This window comes from Panthera tigris, chromosome C1 (assembly GCF_018350195.1).
Source record: "Panthera tigris isolate Pti1 chromosome C1, P.tigris_Pti1_mat1.1, whole genome shotgun sequence".
Lineage (NCBI taxonomy): Eukaryota > Metazoa > Chordata > Mammalia > Carnivora > Felidae > Panthera > Panthera tigris.
Window position 1 is genome coordinate 74,319,212 of NC_056667.1, and position 21,123 is coordinate 74,340,334.

The 21,123-nt window shown below is 38.8% G+C and overlaps 1 long non-coding RNA gene across 1 annotated transcript in view; it reads right to left on the reverse strand.

Annotated features, from left to right (window-relative positions):
* The window catches only part of LOC122241267, a 64,463-nt gene that overhangs the window by 36,874 nt on the left and 6,466 nt on the right, over positions 1–21,123 (reverse strand). Inside the window, exon 2 of the long non-coding RNA XR_006221307.1 lies at positions 1,939–2,222. This is a non-coding gene — a long non-coding RNA (uncharacterized LOC122241267). The remainder of the gene's footprint in view (positions 1–1,938; positions 2,223–21,123) is intronic.

The window sequence follows — 21,123 nt, forward strand, 5'->3', positions numbered from 1 at the left end:
TAAGAACAAGAATGTTTAGGTCTTGTATGTCCCCTTTCATTTCCCCTAAGAGGAAATGCAATCCTAAATTTTCTCTTCATCTTTGCCTTACTTTTATTTATACTTAACCATATTTATATTATTAATAAATATATTATGTGGTTTTGCATGGTTTTGTGCTTTACTCAAGTGGAAACACATTGGAAACTTACTATTTCTGCTCAACTTTATACATTTTGCCTTGTATGTATAAGTCTTAACCCATGTAGATTTGATTTTTTTATATGTGGTATGAGATAGGGTTCCAATTTCATCTTTTCACATTAGATAACCAATTGTTCCAGTGCCATATATTGAAAAGTATATATTTTTCTAATCAATTTTCAGTGTCATTTCAGTCATAAATAAAATTTCCATTTTTGTGTTGGTCTATTTCTGGGCTCTTTTCGCTATTTCATTGGTCAACCTATGTAGCTTTGCACCTAATCCCAGACCATCTGAAGAAATAGAATTTTATAATAAATTTTTAATTTCTGATAAGGAAGTTCTTCCACCCTGTACTTCTTTAGGAATGTCTTGTTTATTTAAATCATTTGCTTTTGCATATAAATTTAAAATTCAGTTTGTCCTATCTCCTTTTACATGTAATTCAACTGAACCTCAAAGTAGCTCACAGTGAATTGTGGTGAAGCCAAAGTTTGAACCAACTCCAGGGTGCCTTCCATGTAATATCCAACATTTCAGAGAACTCTTAAATATCCCTATCAAAAAATAAACTCATAAAGCTACTTCAGATTGTATCGTGCAACTAACTCGTCAGAAGACCCATCAAAATGCAGTATTCTTTAACATAACCATGGTTCCATGGGACCCTTCTGAGGTTTTTTTAATGGATAGTATGGCAAGACTGCTAGATATTTATCAAACGTCCATTAATTCTCCCATTGTTCCTTACTGACAGAATATTTATTTTATTGGACAACGAGGGCAAAGTGCCCAGCTAATAAAAACTAAATTTCCCAGATTCCATTGCAGATATTGTATACGTGGACAGAGGTATCCATATGTCAAGGTTCTGGACAAGGAGATATAAGTAGGTGTTTGAAGGCAGGAAAGAAAAAAAAACATAAAAAAGGAAGGTACAGACTCAGCTGGAATGCCTTTTTTGCCGTTTGTGCTCTTTTTAATTTCTCCCTCATTCATCTTCAAGCACAGGCATGATGGCAGGTGCCACAGCAGCCACTTGCATTTGACCACAAAGGAAACACTATGAGGAACCGCAAGAATCTTAGAAACTTGATATCCTTGGGCTTCTATACCATCCCTACCTTCCTCCAGATCTTTTGTTTTATGAAAGAAAAATAAACTATTGTCTGACTTAAGCCACTATTGTTTGGGGTTTCTATTATACATAGCCAAATGTAATTCCTACTTGATGAAAGAGTAATCAAATTGTACATTTACTCAAAACTATATCTGCTTAAAGTTATCTCTTCCGTAGTATACAGTACAGAGCTTTCAGGCTGATCTGCCCATTAAGTCAAAGCTCTTTTCCAGAACACAAAGGAGGCACCACCTACAGGCTCTCCTGCTCAGTGTTCATGCTCAGATGGGTACCACCTACTGAAGCGAGAACATATGCCCCATGTAAACTTCCACTGTTATTCCCTTTCAATTTCTCGTATGCTGGGGTTTGACATGTATAACTTTTTTAGTAAGCACATATCAACACTTCAAGTACTTTTCCAAAAATTTGTAGACTCTTAGAGGTAGCCAGGATGGTAGAATGCATTTAGTGTAACCTCCCTTGCCATGCATGGAAGCAAGATATCTGTTACTCTACAGACACTGACCATCTGGCAAGGCATCATGCTAAAGGATGTAAGGGACTCAGATGTTAAGATACAGCTTCTGTTCTGAAAGACTTTGTAATAACTGTAATAAAGAAAACAGACTTACTTGTTGATTCAGCCCTCTGGGGTTAAAACTCAAATACTTGGGATAAGAGCTTGAGTGCCAGAGGGATCCAACATGGCGGAGAAGTAGGGGGATATGAAGGTCCCTCCTCTTGCAAACACAGCAGTGTTGAGGCCAAAGGAACTTTGAACTCCAAGAGTCCAGGCAGCAAAGTGACAGAGACGCCTCCAGGGACCCACTGGGACAAACTGGTGGGCCATAGGTTCATGACTGAGAACTGGAGAGAGAAAACCGGCAGTGGAGGAATGGAGAGGCGGGATCCCCTTCTGCAGAGAGACAAAAGGAAGAGAAAGAGAGGCTGGAGGAGCGTAGGACTGTATCTGGACAAGAGGAAAACTACCGACCGGGACAGAGAAAGATCCAATCTCTAACTGTGGGGCTTTCTCCCGGCTGGGGCCGGCTGCCCTGTTTGCGCACCTGGGGAGGAGGGGAGCCAGTCCCAGGCTCAGTAACTAGTTCAGAGGCACAGTTTGCAGTGGGAGAAAGTAATCCTCTCCCTGGAGTACTGGGGGATAAAGGTATATATCCGTTCAAAGGGCAAAGGCTGCCTGCGCCCGCCAGCCAGAGACCATATATCCGCAGTGTGGAGCGGCACTTCCCGGAACCGCGCGCACAGAGAGGGACCCTTTAAGACACAGGGGTTTAAGTTCCAGCTGAGCGCCAGGGAGGTGCGGGAGTCAGCTGAGTAAGACAAACCGCGCGTGCGCCGCACAGTGAGACGGCGCAGAGCTGCTCTTCCCCGGAATCGCCCGGAATGGGACTTTTTAAGACATCTTGGTTTAAATCCTAGCCAAGTGCCAAGGAGGTGTGGGCGTAGGCGGAGCGGGACAAACCACCTCATTAGCACCTGCAGCACAGAGAGGACTGCCTGAACCGAGTGGTTTGGAACACCTGGAACGTGGAGGAAAGACTGGGGTGTTGCCATTTTTCTCCCCATCACAAACAAGGTGGGCGTTCAGGGAAGGGGCAGTGGGGCCCACAGTGAAGGTGGGACCCGCGTACACCAAGCCACACCCCTCTGTGCCTGGTAACTGCCTGTCTACACGAGTGGGAGTGATGCTGACAAACCAGCCAGCCCCTCCTCCCGATCAGCGCTGTTGCATTGCCTCATTTAATTCTCCGGCAATTCTTATTATAAATGTATATATTCTTCCTTTTCTCCTTCTTATCTCTTCCCTCCTCTAGTCTGGTTATTCTGGTTGTTGGTTTGTTTAAGCAGACATATTTAATCTATTCTCTTTATACATGTTCTACACCTCGTTTATTTTCCTTTCTCTCTCTCTGGACTAAGCCATATAGTCTCGTTCTCTGGTCAATTTTCCTTTCTTTTCTTTTTCCCCACTCCTGTCATTTTTCTCTTTGTATGGGACAAGGACTGTTCCATCAGCACCACCTCCACCCTGTTGTTTACTTGTAGCTGGTGTTCTGATTTTTTTTTGTTTTTGGATTTTTGTGTGTGTGCTTGTTTTTGTTTTTTGTTTGTTTTCCTTTCCAGAATTACTTCAACAAACAAATCAAAGCACACCTGGTGGAGGGTTCAAAACATCACTATGAGTAGGGAGATAAAGTAACCAAAGTCACAACAACAGAGAGCAGGTAACACACTCCAAAAAAACACCTCCTGAAGGGCCAGGCCCGGGACAGTGTATGATCCCTCTTTAATATAGTAGTGCTCACAGGTGCAGGACACATAATAAGCTTTTAAAACACGTAAGGGGGGGGGGCGCCTGGGTGGCTCAGTCGGTTAAGCGCCCGACTTCAGCTCAGGTCACGATCTCACGGTCTGTGAGTTCGAGCCCCGGGTCGGGCTCTGGGCTGATGGCTCAGAGCCTGGAGCCTGCTTCCAATTCTGTGTCTCCCTCTCTCTCTGCCCCTCCCCTGTCCATGCTCTGTCTCTCTCTGTCTCAAAAATAAACGTTAAAAAAAAAATTAAAAAAAAAAAAAACACGTAAGGGACAGAAAACTAGCCAAAATGATGAAATGGAAGAATTCTCCTCAAAAGAAAGTCCAGGAAGAAATGACAGCTAAAGAATTGCTCAAATCAGATATAAACAATATATCTGATCAAGAATTTAAAGTAATAGTCATAAGATTAATTGCGGGGCTTGAAAAAAGCGTAGAAGACAGCAGGAAGCTGTTGCTGCAGAGATTTGCTGTAGAGATCAAGGAACTAAAAAATAATCATGACAAATTAAGAAATGCTGTAAATGAGGTACAAAATAAACTAGATGTGGTGACAGTGAGGATTGAAGAGGCAGAGGGGAGAATAAGTGAAATAGAAGATAAAATTGTGGAAAAAGATGAAGCTGAGCAAAAGAAAGATTTAAAAAAATTCTGGACCACAAGAGGAGAATTAAAAAACTAAGTGATTCAGTGAAACAGAATGATATCCATATCATAGGAGTTACAAAAGAAGAGGAGAGAGACAAAGAGGCTGAAGGAGTACTTGAACAAATCATAGCTGAGAACTTCCCCAATCTGGGGAAGGAAACAGACAATGAAATCCAGCAGGCACAGAGAACTCCCTTCAGACATAACTTGAATTAATCTTCTGCATGACATATCATAGTGAAACTGGCAAAATACAAAGATAAAGAGCATTCTGAAAGCAGCTAGGGGCAAATAGGCCTTAACCTATAAAAGTAAACACATAAGGGTAGTAGCAGAACCTATCTACTGAAACTTGGCAGGCCAGAAAGGAGTGGCAGGAAATTTTCAATGTGTTGAATAGGAAATATATACAGCCAAGAATCCTTTATCCAGCAAGCCTGTCATTCAGAATAAAAGGAGAGATAAAGGTTTTTCCGGACAAACAAAAACTGAAGGAATTCATCACCACTAAACCAGCCCCACAAGATATCCTAAGGGGAACTCTGTGAGTGCAATGTTACAAAGACCACAAAGGGTCAGAGACATCACTACAAGCATGAAACCTACAGATAACACAATCTATATCTTTCAATCTATGTCTTTCAATAATTACACTGAATGTAAATGGACTAAATGCTCCAATTGAAAGACATGGGGTATCAGAATGGATAAAAAACAAGACCCATCTATTTGCTTTCTACATGAGACCCATTTTAGACCCAAGGACATCTTCAGATTTAAAGTGAGGGATGGATTACCATCTATCATGCTACTGGAAGTCAAAAGAAAGCTGGAGTAGCCATACTTAGACAAAGTATATTTTAAACTAAAGGCTGCAGCAAGAGATGAAGAAGGACATTATATCATAATTACAGGGTCTATCCATCAAGAAGAGCTAACAATTATAAATGTTTATGCACTGAATTCGGAAATACCCAAATATATAAAACAATCACAAACATAAGCAGACTTATTGGAAAGAAGGTGGTCATTGCAGGGGACTTCAATACTCCACTTACAACAATGGACAGATCATCTAGAAGGAAAATGAATAAATAAACAATGGCCCTGATGATACACTGGACCAGATGGACTTGACAGATATGTATACTCAGAACTTTTCATCCTAAAGCAGCAGAATACACATTCTCCTTGAGTGCACATGCAACATTCTCCAAGATAGATCACAAACTGAGTCACAAAACAGCCCTTAATAAATATAGAAGAATTGAAATCATACCATGCACACTTTCAGATCACAATGCTGTGAAACTTGAAATCAACCACAGGCAAAAGTTTGGAAAACCTCCAAATGCATGGAGGTTAAAGAACATCCTACTAAAGAATGAATGTGTCAACCAGGCAATTAAAGAAGAAATTTTAAAGTATATGGAAACAAATGAAAATGATAACATGACAGTCCAAACCCTTTGGGATGCAGCAAAGGCAGTCCTAAGAGGGAAATATATTGCAATCCAAGCCTATCTCAAGAAACAAGAAAAATCCCAACTAAAAAATCTAACAGCACACTTAAAGGAACTAGAAGCATAACAACAAAGAAACCCCAAGGCCAGCAAAAGAAGAGAAATAGTAAAGATCAAAGCAGAAATAAACAATATAGAATCCAGAAAAAACAAAAACAAAAAAAAACAGTAGAACAGATCAATGAAACTAAGAGCTGGCTTTTTGAAAAAATAAACAAAATAGATAAACCCCTAGCCCAGACTCTCAAAAAAAAAAAAAAAAAAAAAAAAAAAAGAGAGAGAGAGAGAGGACCCAAATAGATAAAATCACAAATGAAAATGGATTTATGACAACCAATCCCTCAGAAATATAAACAATTATCAGAGAATACTATGAAAAATGATATGCCAACAAACTGGACAACCTGGAAGAAATGGATAAATTCCTAGACACCCACAAACTACCAAAACTCAAATGGGAAGAAATAGAAAATTTGAACAGACCCATCACTAGTGAAGAAATTGAATCAGTTATGAAAAATCTCCCAGCAAATTAGAATCCTGGACCAGATAGCTTCCCAGGGGAATTCTACCAGACATTTAAAGCAGAGTTAATACCTATCCTTCTCAAGCTATTCCAAAAAAAAGAACTGGAAGGAAAACTTCTGGACTCATTCTATGAAGCCAGCATCACCTTGATTCCCAAACCAGACAAAAACCCCACTAAAAAGGAGAATTACAGACCAATATCCCTGGTGAACATGGATGCAAAAATTCTCAACAAGATACCAGCAAATCGAATTCAACAGCATATAAAAAGAATGATTCACCATGATCAAGTGGGATTCATTCCTGGGCTGCAGGGATGGTTCAGTATTCACAAATCAATATGATATATCATATTAATAAAAGGAAAGATAAGAACCATATGATCCTGTCAATAAGTGCAGAAAAAAGCATTTGGCAAAATACAGCATCCTTTCATAATAAAAACCCTCAAGAAAGTCGGGATGGAAGGAACAGACCTAAACATCATAAAAGCCATATATGAAAAGCCCACAGCTAATATCATCCTCAATGGGAAAGACTTAGGGCTTTCCCCCTGAGATCAGGAACACGACAGGGATGTCCACTCTCACCACTGTTGTTTAACATAGTGTTGGAAGTCCTAGCATCAGCAATCAGACAACAAAGCAAAATAAAAGGCATCAAAATTGGCAAAGAAGTCAAACTTTCACTTTTCGCAGATAACATGATACTCTACAAGGAAAACCCAAAAGACTCCACCAAAGATGGCTAGAACTGATACATGAATTCAGCAAATTTGCAGGGTAAAAAAATCAATGCACAGAAATCGGTTGCATTTCTATACACCAATAATGAAGCAATGGAAAGAGAAATCAAGAAACTGATCCCATTTACAATTGCACCAAGAACCATAAAATACCTAGGAAGAAACCTAACCAAAGAGGTAAAAGATCTGTATACTGAAAACTATAGAAAGCTTATGAAAGAAATTGAAGAAGACACAAAGAAATGGAAAAACATTCCATGCTCATGGATTGGAAGAATAAATATTATTAAAATGTCAATACTACCCAAAACAATGTATACATTCAATGCAATCTCAATAAAAATTGCACGGGCATTCTTCTCAAAACTAGAACAAACACTCCTAAAATTTATATGGAACCACAAAACACCCCAAATAGCCAAAGTAATATTGAAGAAGAAAACCAAAGCAGGAGGCATCACAATCCCAGACTTTAGCCTCTACTACAAAGCTGTAATCATCAAGACAGTATGGTATTGGCACAAAAACAGACACATAGACCAATGGAATAGACTAAAGAACCCAGAATTGGACCCACAAATGTATGGCCAACTAATCTTTGACAAAGCAGGAAAGAGTATCCAATGGAAAAAAGACAGTCTCTTTAGCAAATGGTGCTGGGAGAACTGGACAGCAACATGCAGAAAAGTGAAACTAGACCACTTTCTTACACCATATACAAAAATAAATTCAAAATGGGTGAAAGGCCTAAATGTGAGACAGGAAACCATCAAAACTCTAGAGGAGAAAGCAGGCAACAACTTCTTTGACCTCAGCCACAGCAACTTCTTGCTCAACACGTCTCCAAAGGCAAGGGAATTAAAAGCAAAAACAAGCTACTGGGACCTCATCAAGATAAAACATTCCTGTACAGCAAAAGAAACAATCAGCAAAACTAAAAGTTAAACGATGGAATGGGAGAAGATATTTGCAAATAAATGGGGGGATGGGCATTGAGGAGGGCATTTGCTGGGATGAGCACTGGGTGTTGTATGTAAGCAATGAATCACAGGAATCTATCCCAAAAACCAAGAGCACACTTTACACACTGTATGTTACCCAGTTTGACAATACAGGAGTGCTGATGCATAGCGGCACTTGTACCCCAATGTTTATAGCAGCACTTTCAACATTAGCCAAATTATGGAAAGAACCTAAATGTCCATCAACTGATGAATGGATAAAGAAGTTGTGGTTTATATATACAATGGAATACTACTTGGCAATGAGAAAGAATGAAATATGGCCTTTTGTATCAACGTGGATGGACCTGGAGAGTGTTACGCTAAGTGAAATAAGTCATACAGAGAAAGACAGATACCAGATGTTTTCACTGTTATGTGGATCCTGAGAAACGTAACAGAAGACCATAGGGGAGGGGAAGGGGGAAAAAAAATTAGGGAGAGAGCCAAACCATAAGAGACTCTTAAAAACTGCGAATAAACTGAGGGTTGATGGGAGGTGGGAGGGCGGGGAGGGTGGGTGATGGGCATTGAGGAGGGCACCTGTTGGGATGAGCACTCGGTGTTGTATGGAAACCAATTTGACAATAAGTTTCATATTAAAAATAAATAAATAATAAATTAATTAATTAAAAAAAAAAACAGAGATTGAGTGCCAAGGTCAATGCAAACCTGTTTGCTTCTACCAGCTGCTCTGGGCCTAGAAAAAAAAAAAAAGAACTGTGGCAACATTTTGCTTATCTCAGATTAAGAGAATACTATTTCCTTAACTTCATATACAATATCTCTGTTCTCTTTTATCCCTATTTGCCTAATTTTGCATAAGTACTACCCCCATTTAGCCTGAAAGTCCTTTTGAAAAAAGAGTATAAACTAATTTATGGGGTATAGTAGAAAGACCATTTGTTTTTGAATCACAAATACTGGTTTCAAGACTCATTCAAAAGATCAAAAGATCAAAAGATCTTTAGCAAGTCATTTAACCTCTCTGAGCTCCAGTTTCCCCCCACAGCCTAGGTTAAGGCTCTTACCATCAGTGTTCTAATGAGGGTCAAATGATAAAAATGTGATTTCAACAAAAAACAATTCATTTCAAGTCTATTATTAACAAGCACTATTCAAAATACAGTGAACAATGACAAAAAAAAAAAACAGTCTCTACCCACATGTAATTAGGATATAGTGGGTGAAAAGGATGTATATAATAGTGTAAACCATAAAAGTGTTCATTAAAAAAAAAGTACCGTGTGTAATTACCATTTTTTCTTGCATTTTATTACTTACGTATTTAGTTTTATTTTATTTAAATCCAGGTTAGTTAACATACAGTATAATAATGGTTTCATGAGTAGAATTTAGTGATTTATCACTTACATATAACACCCAGTGCTCATCCGGATAAGTGCCCTCCTTAATGCCCATCACCCATTTACCAGCCCACCCCCCAACACCCATCCAGCAACCTTCATTTTGTTCTCTGTATTAAGACTCTGTATAAGAGTCTCTTATGGTTTACCTCCCTCTCTGTTTGTATCTTATTTTTCCTTCCTTTCCCCTATGTTCATCTGTTTTGTTTTTAAAATTCCACATATGAGTGAAATCATATGATTTTTATCTTTCTCTGACTGACTTATTTTGCTTAGCATAGTACAATCTAGTTCCATCCACGTTGTTGCAAATGGCAAGATTTCATTCCTTTTGATTGCTGGGTAATATTCCACTACATATATATACCATATCTTCTTTTTTTCTAATTTTTTAGTGTTTATTTATTTTTGAGAGAGGGAAAGAGACACCCAGTACATGTGGGCAGAGAGAGGGAGACATGGAATCTGAAGCAGTCTACAGGCTCTGAGCTGTCAGCACAGAGCCTGATGTGGGACTCAAACCCACAAACTGCAAGATCATTACCTGAGCCGAAGTCAGTGCTTAACTGACTAAGCCACCTAGGCACCCCTATATACCACATCTTCTTTATCCATTTGTCAGTTGATATCCATTTTTGTCGGCCCCAATATCCATTTGGGCTCTTTCCATAATTTTACTATTTTTGATAGTGCTTCTATAAACATTGGGGCGCATGTGCCCCTTCAAATCATCACTCCTTTATCCTTTAGACAGATTCCTACTAGTGCTATTGCTGGTCGTAAGATAATTCTATTTTTAAGTTTTTGAGGAACCTCCACACTGTTTTCCAGAGTGGCTGCACCAGTTTGCATTCCCACCGAGGGTGCAAGAGGGTTCCCCTTTCTCCACATCCTCTTCAACATCTGTAGTTTCCTGAGTTGTTAATTTCAGCTGCTCTGACCAGTTTGAGGTGGTATCTCATTGTGGTTCTGATTTGTATTTCCCTGATGATGAGTGATATTGAGCATCTTTTCATATGTCTATTCGCCTTCTGGATGTCTTCTTTGGAAAAGTGTTGATTCATGTCTTTTGTCCTTTTCTTCACTGGACATTCACCATTTCTTCAGGTGTTGAGTTTGGTAAGTTCTTTATAGATTTTGGGTACTAACCCTTTATTTGATATGTCATTTGCAAATATCTTCTCTAATTCCATCAGTTCCCTTTTAGTTTTGCTGATTGTTTCCTTTGCTGTGCAGAAGCTTTTTATCTTGATGAGGTCCATTAGTGCATTTTTGCTTTTGTTTCCTTGCCTCAGGAATAAGTGTCTAGTAAGAAGTTGCTGTGGCCAAGGTCAAAGAGGTTGTTGTCTGCTTTCTCCTCTGCGGTTTTGGTTTCCTGTCTCACGTTTAGGTCTTTAATCGATTTCAAGCTTAATTTTGTGTATGGTGTTAGAAAGTGGTCCAGGTTCATTCTTCTGTGTGTGATGTATAGTTTTCCCAATACCTTGCTGAAAAGACTGTCTTTTTCCATTGGATACTCTTTCCTGCTTTTTCAATGATTAGTTGGCCATATATTTGTGGGTCCATTTCTGGGTTCTCTGTTCCATTGGTCTATGTGTCTGTTTTTGTGCCAGTACCAGATGCCTTGATGATTATATAGCTTTGTAATACAGCTTGAAGTCTGGAATTGTGATGCTTCCCCCCTTGGTTTCCTTTTTCAAGATTGCTTTGGCTATTGGGGGTCTTTTCTGGTTCCATACAAATTTTAGAATTGCTTGTTCTAGCTCTGTGAAGAATAATTATCATTATAATTGAAGATAGGGCATTAGAAGGTCAGACAGTACCTTTTTCAATAGGCTCAACAGAGAGGAGCATCATCTGAGCAAAGTCCTGAATGAACTGAGGGAGTGATATGCAGATATCTGCAGGAAAACAATTTCAAACAGAGACCAAAAAAAAGCAAAGGCCAAGAGGCTGGAATGTGTCTGGTCCATCAAGTACCTAGTAGGTATCCAGAACATAAGGATTCCTTTGCATCAGTGAGATTTCCACCTACTCTTCATCCTTTATTCTTGATTCTGTGGAGTGTGTCACAAGCTCTCTCTCTTTCTCCTAGAGTCCCATAACACAGTTTCTTTCCTTCTCTTACTTTTAGCCCAAGCCTAGATTCTCCCCACAGATACTTAAAGTGTGCCTTTTAAAAAAAAATTTAATGTTTAATTAGTTTTGAGACAGAGAAAGACACAGCATGAACGGGGGAGGGTCAGAGAGATAAGAAGACACAGAATCCAAAGCAGGCTCCAGGCTCTGAGCTGTCAGCACAGAGCCCCACACGGGGCTCAAACTCACGTACCGTGAGATCATGACATGAGCCAAAGTCAGATGCTTAACCAACTGAGCCACCCAGGCACCCCTAAAGTGTGCTCTTTTTAAGTTAACATATACTGAGAGCTAAATATGTGTCAAGCACTTAGCTAAATAGTTTGTGTATCTAATTTGATTCTCACAGAAATCTCACCATATAGTTATTATTGTGCTTCAAATGTGGAAACAACTTTGAAAGGTTAATATGATCAAGTTCACATGGCTAATGAGAGGTTGAGATGGAACTGGAACTCAAGCCATCTTATATTATGAGTAACACCATCCTGTGTCCCTTCCTTCTTTGTTAATTGAAGGACCTCCACAAGCCTATAGATGAATAGGTTCAATAGAGTCTCTTTCAGGGAAAATCAACTTTTCCTAAAGGAATGATTCCCAACCCCAGCCTTCCAGAACTTCTAGGTGTTCATATTCATTCATTCATTCATTCAAAATTTGTTGAGCACCAATTATGTACAAGGACTCTGCTAGGTTCTAGGTATACAGAAAGTTGCTTAAAAAAAAAAAATGGCCTCTGTCCTAATAAGTTAAAGGGATGTCAAGACCCTGAAAATGAAATTTACTGGCTCCTCTTTAAGAGCATGTGATGTCATACAAATAGAATAACAGTTATAAATAAATCTTTACTACCAGGATATCTCAATTGCAAAGACAGGTTGAAAATCAACTCTGTGAAAAAAAAGGAAAGTCTAAAGTAGTCTGCCTCGGTCATAATCAGGTCCCATTTACTATCTCCATGAGAGTTCTCTCTACAATAGATTACCAGGTATCCCATCCTAAGAAATAAGGGACATTAGGTCCAAATGTGTTATTTATTGAAGGTTTCCATCTATGTGCATTTTTACTACTTGGGGTTTGAGAGCCTGCAAACTAAATTTCTAAAACCATGAAGACTTAAAATGCTATTAACTTATGAGAATTTATGTTTTGTTTTTTTTTTTTTAATTTTTTTTTCAACGTTTTTTATTTATTTTTGGCACAGAGAGAGACAGAGCATGAACGGGGGAGGGGCACAGAGAGAGGGAGACACAGAATCGGAAACATGCTCCAGGCTCTGAGCCATCAGCCCAGAGCCTGACGCGGGGCTCGAACTCACGAACCGCGAGATCGTGACCTGGCTGAAGTCGGACGCTTAGCCGACTGCGCCACCCAGGCGCCCCTATGAGAATTTATGTTTTCATTTCCTGCCTCCTTAACCCTTATTGGAGTTTTACCTTTCCTCTTTCCTCTGTGCATACTGGGCTCTGTGTGCCTATGTGAGTGACTGGCTAGCAACCAAGACTATATATTGATACATTCTTATGCTCCACAGAAGATTAAGTCCTGTCTTTCATCTACAGAGTGCAGGCTAGCAAAGCCAAGGAGCATTCAGAATATCATACTCTATAAGGCAGCAATGAATTTTACGAAGTTTAAATGATCTCTAATGACTTTGGGGAAGAAAATCCCAGCTAACACAATCAGCATTGTAGAATATAATTTTCTGGGATTATAGAAACATTCTAGGGGCACCTGGGTGGCTCAGTCGGTTAAACATCCGACTTCAGCACAGGTCATAATCTTACAGTTCATGAGTTCAAGCCCCGCGTCAGGCTATGCTGACAGCTCAGAGCCTGAAGCCTCCTTCAGATTCTGTGTCTCCCTCTCTCTCTACCTCTCCCTCACTCATGCTATCTCTATCTCTCATAAATAAATAAACTTAAGAAAAAAAAATTTTTTTAAATAAACATTCTATGTCTATACTGTTCAATACGGTAGCCCCTAACAATGATGTGATAGAGCATTTGAAATGTGGCTAGTGTGACTGAGGAACTGAATTTTTAATTTCATTTAATTTTAAGTAATTTAAATTTTAAAGCCTACATTTGGCTGGTAGTTAACATATTGGTCAGCACAAACACATCAGAGAAAGATTTTTCATTATTTTTAAATATACTTAATGGCATTAAGACTGCTAAAATTTCTAAACTGATTTTTTTCATAAACCAGTAATTTCATAATCCCATCTTAGGGCTTCTACTGTTAATAAAAGGGTGGCAGTAATTTGATTTACTGTAAAATTACATTTTCTTCTTGACTGGCAATTGCAGATTTTATAGCTTGTTCATTGATACAACAGAGTTAAGTACTCTACTTTAAAGTGTTTACATTTACCAGTGCAAGATTTGGGGGGCATGCATAATTTGGTATTCAAGATGAGACTCCTCCTAAAAAGCAGACAAAAAGCATTTCTGTCCATCAATGAATAAATGGATAAACAAAATACAGGCTATATATACAATAGAATACTATTCATCCTTAAAAAAGAAGGACATTCTGACACAGGCTACAATGTGGATGAACCTTGGAGACATTATACTGAGATTAATAAGCCAGTCACAAAAGGACTGTATGATTCCACATGTATGAGGTCCCTAGACTCATAAAGACAGGAAGTCAAATGGTGGTTGCCCAGGTCTAGACTGAAGGGGATAATGGGTTGTTATCATTACATGGGTACACAGTTTCCACTAGAGAAGATGAAAAACTCTGGAGATGGATGGTGGTGATGATTGAGCAACCGTGTGAATGTATTTAATGTACACCTAAAATGGTTAAAGTGATAAATCTTATATGTATATTTTTAATAATTCTAAAAAAATAAAAAGCAGTTCAGATGATGAGATCTTACAAAGCAAATCACACATGATGAGGTAGTTCCCCTTCAGTCTGACCTAAGCTCTTGGAGAAAAAGAACAACTCAGATTCAACAAATACTAGACAATCCAAGATTCCTTAGAGCATGTTTGGAGGTTCTAGCAGGGGAGCACAGCTACTCATATACCCTTGACTGAAGAACGGTCCTCCTCCATCAGGGAAGGTCATCCTCTTTGACCTAGCGTGCAGCTTCACAGCTTTGGGAGAGACGCACGTGGGGCAGTGAGTGAAGAAGGGGACACCTGCCTAGCCAGCCAGATCAGCTTAATCAACCCTGGCAATCAATGGGGTGACAGATGTAGCAGTCAGATCACCCTCACACCTGACAATCCAAGACTCCTGATAACTGAAGCATTCTGCTTAACTTGAGAATATATGGCTGAATAATTTTACTGACCTACACAAATACTGAACTGGCTGAGTACACACCAATGGCAGCAAATGGGTAGCAGAGAGATACTGTCTAACTTAAGAACTTCCAATGAAAGAATGTACAATGTATGCAATTCACAAATTGATACTGTGGAGGAGGAGGGAACTGTCACCATAGCACCTATTAAATCATGTAAATAAGGATCATGTCAGAGGTGCTCACAGTTTCAACTCTAAGACCCAGAACACACTTTTATGTAGTAGACATTCAATAAATGATTGAATAAATTGATTCAATTACTTGTTGAATAAATTATTGAATAAATGAGTGAAAATTATGAATGATTGAAATGTATGACTGAATCAATAAATAGCAAAGGATTACAGTTTGAATCTAAACTGGATCTCCACATGTTTGGGCTGGTCAGGAAAACTTATGGGATAGTATACATGAAATATATTTACATATGAAACTGAGAAATAATTCTGGAAAATAATTCTGCTAGGTGTTAAGCAAATAAGAGATTCAATAACAATGTTTTAGTCATCAAAATGGAATAATGATTTTAAGAACGTCAAGATTTGTGTTAACTCAGAGTTGTCTTCCATTCCATCCCAACACTCGCAATCTTTCTGTGAGTCCTAAGGATAGAAGAAGCAATGTCGAAGGCTAGATTTACTAAAATGTCTATAACATATTGGAAGCCCTCATCAGTACATCATCAAGACCAAAGACTGGAGGTGGGGAGAGATTTATGATGTAGTGGGATGGCTGGTAGCCTTAGGTGACACCAATGGCTTTAGCAGTAATGGCAGGCATAAGGGTGCACCAACAGCTGCAGAGTGGAAGCTTTGGGAGTGATTAAAATTGCATTTGACACTGACTTCATTGCCCTCAAAATGGACATCAGTGAAAATATTATTTGTAGGACACCTGCATACCATTTCATGGATTTCAAATTTCCCATTGTCAAAGTCCAGAAGAATGTTCACAATTGTGAAATGTATCCTAAAGAGTTTCAGAAATATTTTGGAAAATTTTTGTGAATTTATAGAAATGTATAAAGGCAAAGGTTCAAAAATTATTTCCATTATCATATTTTGCCCCTCAATTGATGTTAACAGTGAATGACATACTTGTATTTGAACACTGATAGAGAATACTGGTGGTCCCATTTTTGATGGCACATAGCCACCAAGGAAAAAAGAAAAGGGCCACACGTCCCAGTCTCTTGGAGAGACATAGCCTCCTCTTCTTTACCCTTGTCAAGTTGGATTAGGACATAGTAGTGATCCATGTTTGATCACAGAGATTGAAACAACACCCTGGAGATAACAGAGCAAGGCAGGACTCTGATTCTTCAAAGTTTCAGAATACAAAGCCCCATACCATCTCAGACTTTAAGAGTGAAGTGGGACGCCTGGGTGGCTCAGTCGGTTAAGCATCCAACTTTAGCTCAGGTCATGATCTCATGGTTCGTGGGTTCAAGCCCCATATTGGGCTCTGTGCTGATAGCTCATAGCCTGGAGCCTGCTTCGGATTCTGTGTCTCCCTCTCTCTGCCCCTCCCCCACTCACACTCTGTCTCTCTGCCTCTCAAAAATAAATAAAAACATTAAAATTTTTTAAAATAAGAGTGAAGTAACATTCATTCTTTAATATACTGTTATTTTGAGTCCCCATTTCACACACCTAAAGCTATATTGTAACCAATACAGAGGCTAAACTTTACTGAGAGTCCCTCCAGGTGGAATTTCGAAAAAAAGAAGAAAAAAAAATCAAGGGTAGCAAATATCTTTTCTTTGCTATTTAGCATCCATTCCCCCATTTATCTAGTAGCAGAATTCTCTTTGGGCAAATCCTCCCATCTACATTCTCTGCTGACCCGTTTGGGTGGAAATGATCCCATTGCTCACCTCCATGGAGGACCTTGACTAACTTAAGCAAAACCTCACAACCCTAGGTCCTGGGCCATGGTGATTGTCTCTGAGAAAGACAAGCTTTCACTGTTCCACCAAATTTTGTAGATGCAAATACACAGCTCAGAAATGCTACCACCATCTCATCTTATTAAAGAAGCAACCCAGAGATGAAGCTCACACACAAAGGAAGAAAAGGTTGAGCAATGATGAGAAAACCATCATTTGATCCCCCAGATCAAACCACATCTATGACAAGTCCTACCTCTGGCCCTTTCAAATGTATAAACTAATAAATGTGTTTTTTACACCAATTTGAGTTAGGTATTCTGTTAACATGTAACTGAAATTTCCTAAAAGATACAGAAAGTTTTATGGTAGAAAATTTCTGATAAAGAGAAGTTTCAATTTTAGGGTGTTTTGATTTCACTCAAGGGTTAGGACATCATCTGCAAAATTTCCTGTGGCAGGAAAACAATTACAACAAAAGTTTTGCTGCTGCTTGATGTATATTTACTAGGGGAAGTGTGTGTGTGAAGAGATTTGAATCAGTAATGTTTCTTGGTGTGATATACATCCCTTAGACTTTTGAAATATTACTGCTACCTTCACACATGACATATCTGCTTCTATTCACCATACCTAACTACACAGGTGTTCAAATTTTTCTTTTCTCTGTCATTCTTATGATGGTTGGTCAAGACTGGAGATGTTTAGTAATTATTCTGATTATGTTTACTCAATTTCCCTAGGAATCATAAACTGTCAGCCCTAAGTAAAGAGAAGCTTGCATGGGGGGTTCTTAAATTTCCACTTCATTTGCCTTTTTCTTATTCTGAAGCTCCAGGTTTCCAACCATTGTCTAGGACCCTATCTTGTGCTCAACTAGCTATCAACTTCAAAGGAATGCTTGGAGACAACTCATGTTTTCAAGACTCAACTACTCTAATAATAGGATGTTAGGAAGGACCATGGCAGGTATTATTGGAAAAGTTTTCAGACTAGAAGACTTTATCCACCAAAAGAGACAAAGAATGTGCTTTTGTCCATGATAAGAGTTTGAGTAGCCTTGTTATCCTGTATTGTTAAAGGTAGTAGGGTAGCCTGTGTGGTTGTTCTTGTTCTTCACATACTCCAGTGGTCATGTTGCTCCTGAGTCTAATATGTGGAGATCACTGTTACGCCAAGTCTAGCCTTTATTTGATTTAACAGCTGCAATTTAATAGCTGTGGAACCTAGAGAAAAGTATCTAGCCTCTCTGCAACCCAGTTTCCTCCTGTTTAAAATGAGAAGAGATGGGAATTGTTTTATTGAGTACTCTGACAATTGCAGTGTTTCAATTTAAAGTGCCATGTCTTAAAAACCAAAAGCTTTGGTCTTAGCAATCTACTTTTCAAAGGTTGGTTAAAAAAAAAAAGACAAAGAGGGTAGCACAATTCAATCTAGAACTTAAGGACAAAGAACAGCTGCAAATGAGTAAACCACACACCTTTCACACATCAGATATTCTATGGAACTAGCTACTATACCATTCATAAATAACTCAAATGAACATTTCTCACCTGGCAGAGCAGCTACCTTGAGAATTTTGCTGAACTATACTCATTCTTGCCTCAGGGCCTTTGCACATTGTGTTCTTTCTATTTGGAACATTCTATCATCTCTCTTTGTCCTGATATTACCCATACTTCCCATGACACATAACACATTTCCCATATTTTCTATGAGCTTTCAGCTCTCACTGTACACATCATTTTTGTGGAAAACCTTCCCTAACCACAACCCTACTTGATCCAACCATCCCACAGTTTCCTTCTCAGTTATAGCCTTTCCAGTGTGAACTTAAGTAGTCTAGGTACCATTTACACAAGAGTGTAAGTTCCATGAGGGACAGGGATCATGTCCCTTATATGCAAATGTTAAGTACTCAATTAAACACTTGTTGAAAGAAGGAAGAGTAAGACAGATAGATGGATGGTTGAATAGTAGGAAGGATGAATAGATTGGTACAGTGAATCTCTTCATTCTTGCCCTTTGCAAATTTATTTTTTTATTCTCAAGTTAGCTAGCATACAGTGTCTTGGCTTCAGGAGTAGATTCCCGTGATTCATCACTTACATACAACACCTAGTGCTCATCCCAACAAGTACCCTACTCATGCCCATCACCCACTTTCCCCGCCACCCCAAACCCCCTCATCCCCATCAACCCTCAATTTGTTCTCTGTATTTAAGAGCCTTTTATGGTTTGCCTCTCTCTCTGTTTTTATCTTATTTTTCCTTCCCTTCCCCTATGCTTATCTGTTAAATTTCTCACATTGCACATATGAGTGATATCATATGATATCTGTCTTTCTCTGACTGACTTATTTCCCTTAGCATAATACCCTCCAATTCCATCCACATTATTGAAAATGGCAAGATTTCATTCCCTTTCGTTGCTGAGTAGTATTCAATTGTGTGTGTGTATATATACACCAGATATATTTTTTAATTTTTTAAAATATTTATTTATTTTTGAAAGAGACACAGAGTGAGAGTGGGAAAGGGGGAAAAAAGAGAAGGAGACATAGAATCTGAACAAGGATTCAGTCTGAGCTGTCAGCACAGAGCCCTATGTGGGGCTCAAACTCACGAATTGTGAGGTCATGACCTGCGAGTCGGATGCTTAACCGACTGAGCCACCCAGGTGCCCCTATATACCACATCTTCTTTATCCATTTGTCAGTTGATGGACATCTGTTCTCTTTCCATAATTTGGCGATTGTTGACAGTACTTCTATAAAGATTGGGGTGCATGTGCCCCTTCAAATCGGCACTCCTTTGTCCTTTGGATAAATTCCTACTAGTGCTATTGCTGGTGGTAGGGGAATTCTATTTTTAATTTTTTGAAGGACCTCCAGGGTGTCAGCACTAGTTTGCATTCCCACCAAGGGTGCTAGAGGGTTCCCCTTTCTCTACTATCTGTTGTCTCGCCAACATCTGTTGTTTCCTTAGTTGTTAATTTTAGCCATTCTGATCAGTGTGAGGTGATATCTCATTGTGGTTTTGATTTGTATTTCCCTAATGACAAGCGATGTTGAGCATTTTTTCATGTGTCTGCCATCTGGATGTCTTCTTTGGAAAAGTGTCTATTCATGTCTTTTGCCCATTTCTCCACTGGACTATTTGTTTTTTGGATGTTGAGTTTGGTAAGTTCTTTATAGATTTTGGATACTGAGCCTTTATTTGATGTCATTTGCAAATATCTTCTCCCATTCCATCATTTAACTTTTAGTTTTGCTGATTGTTTCCTTTGCTTTACAGAAATGTTTTATCTTAATAAGGTCCCAATAGTTCATTTTTGCTTTTATTTCCCTTGCCTTCAGAGATATATCTAGTAAGAAGTTGCTGTGGTGAGGCCAAAGAGGTTGTTGCCTCTTTTCTCCTGTAGGTTTTTTGATGGTTTCCTGTCTCACATTTAGGTCTTTCATCCATTTTGAGTTTATTTTTGTGTATGGTACAAGAAAGCGGTCCAGGTTCATTCTTCTGCATGTTGCTGTCCAGTTCTCCCAGCACCATTTGCTAAAGAGACTCTTTGTTTCATTGGATACTCTTTCCTGCTTTGTCAGATTAGTTGGCCATATATTTGTGGGTCCAGTTCTGGGTTCTCTATTCGATTCCACTGGTCTATGTGTCTGTTTTGTGCTAATACCATACTATCTTGATGATTACAGCTTTGTAGTACAGGCTGAAGACTGAGACGTGACACTTCCAGCTTTGGTTTTCTTTTTCAACATTACTTTGGCTATTTGGGGTCTTTTGTGGTTCCATACGAATTTTAGGATTGTTTGTTATAGCTCTGTGAAGAATGTTGGTGCTATTTTGATTGGGATCGCATTGAATGTGTAGATTGCTTTGGGTAGACATTTTAATATTTTTTCTTCCAATCCAAGAGCATGGAATATTTTTCCATTTCTTTGTGTCTTCTTCAATTTCCTTCATAAGCTTTCTATAGCTTTCAGCATACAGATCTTTTACCTCTTTGCTTAGGTTTATTCCTAGGTATTTTATGGTTCTTGGTGCAATTGTTAAGTGGGATCTATTCCTTGATATCTCTTTCTGTTGCTACATTATTGGTGTATAGAAATGCAACTGATTTCTGTACATTGATTTTATATCCTGCAACTTTGCAAAATTCATGTATCAGCTCTAGAAGTTTTTTGGTGGAGTCTTATGGGTTTTCCATGTAGAGTATCATGTCATCTGTGAAGAGTGAAATTATGACCTCTTCTTTGCCAATTTGGATGCCTTTTATTTTGTTTGTTGTCTGGTGCCTGAGGCT